Source organism: Pangasianodon hypophthalmus, chromosome 14, assembly GCF_027358585.1.
Source record: "Pangasianodon hypophthalmus isolate fPanHyp1 chromosome 14, fPanHyp1.pri, whole genome shotgun sequence".
Classification (NCBI taxonomy): domain Eukaryota; kingdom Metazoa; phylum Chordata; class Actinopteri; order Siluriformes; family Pangasiidae; genus Pangasianodon; species Pangasianodon hypophthalmus.
In genome coordinates, this window is record NC_069723.1 from 14627635 (window position 1) to 14629304 (window position 1670).

Consider the following 1670-nt stretch of genomic DNA (forward strand, 5'->3'; position numbering starts at 1 on the left):
TGCATTTACAAAATCAAGTTCATGGTTCCTAATTACATAGCTCATATGTACTTCAGTATTGTTACATTTTTTTGCCTGTGAAAAAGTATGCACATTTAAAATAGGAAAATGGGTTATTTATTTAGCACACTATGTTCATGTGGGGTACACGTGTCTCAGGTTCTTTAAATGATCAGTCAGTGCGAGCAGCGCCACCTGCTGGCAATAAAAAGGAGCACACAAAAGAAATCTACTCTCTCCAAAGCTCCCATCTGGTTGATCTAGTTCTTTCCTGGTTTGTTTGTTTTTATTTTTCAGTTTTTTTTGTTTCTTTCTGTTGTTTTTTTTTCTGTTTTTTTTTTTGTTTATTTATTTCTTACTTGTTTCCTTCAGTTGTTTTTTTTGTTTGTTTTACTTTCATGTTATTTGACTTTCTTTCCTTTTGTGCTTACTTCTATCTTGTCTTCTTTCTTTTTTTTTTTTGTCTGTTTCTTTGTTGGTTTTTGTTTGTTTTTAGTCTTTCATGATTTTTGTGTTTGAATTTTTCTTTCTTTCTTTCTTTGTTGGTTTTTGTTTGTTTTTAGTCTTTCATGATTTTTGATTTTCTTTCTTTCTTTCTTTCTTTCTTGAGTGTGTCATGATACATGTCAGTGGATATTGGCACAATCATTGTCATTGTTCTAATAAAATGGCCAGTGGCTGCTGTAGCATGTGATTGAACTCTACACTGTGCAACACAGCACCTTAACTACAGCATCAGAATGCATGTATTTACTACAGCATTCCTGTTATTCCCTGCTGATCATATAGTTCACTGATCCGAGTTTCATGTGATTCAATTAGTCACACAATCACTCCATTTGAAATTAATAATCAATTAAAATGCATACGTAAAACACTGTTGTTTTCTCAGATCTCTTCCTGAAGACCGTGGCTCAGAGTAAACACCAGATGAGTGCAGCTGAATAACAGCTTCATCAGCACTGAGTGGCGAAAGTGAACAAAGAGAGATAGTGGTGGAAACATGACATAATGAAGGCCTGAGTCAGAACACAGGGAGCTGTTTATTAGGACAGACTGAGTCATGGCTGTGGCTGCCAGAAGGGGTCAGTAGGGCTTAGGGATGAGCTTTAGTCAGATCAGAGGCAGCAGACACAGGGAGTGGCCCGACACTAACACAACACACACAGTGTGATGAGGTGAGGGTGTTTACACTGACCTGTGAGCCTACCCAATGAATTCTTAGTGTAAGAAGAATAGTTTTCAAGCTAATAGAGAAATAGGACAAAGTAAACTAGATCAGAGTATGGACAAAAGGCAGAAACATGAACATTTGAAACTCAATGTATGGCAGTATTGTGGTAAAAAAATATGATATCTAAAATAAAGGTGATGTCACTAAAACATTCACATACTACATGTTTAAAGAGTACTATATTGTCTGAGTAACTGATTAAAGCATCATCTAATTATTTAATATTCATAAGAAGTTAGTGTCTGTCTTGAAATTTACAGGAGAAATAAACTGCAATATTTGGCTGTATGGTTATACCATCACTTGTTCATACTGTTGTTCCACTGATTTAAATGATTTTTTTTTTAAAACTTCAGATTCATGTGACCTGCTCGCAATTAACAGAGACTCTTAAATGTATCATCATATTTACATTGACAAGACAATATCTGAAAGC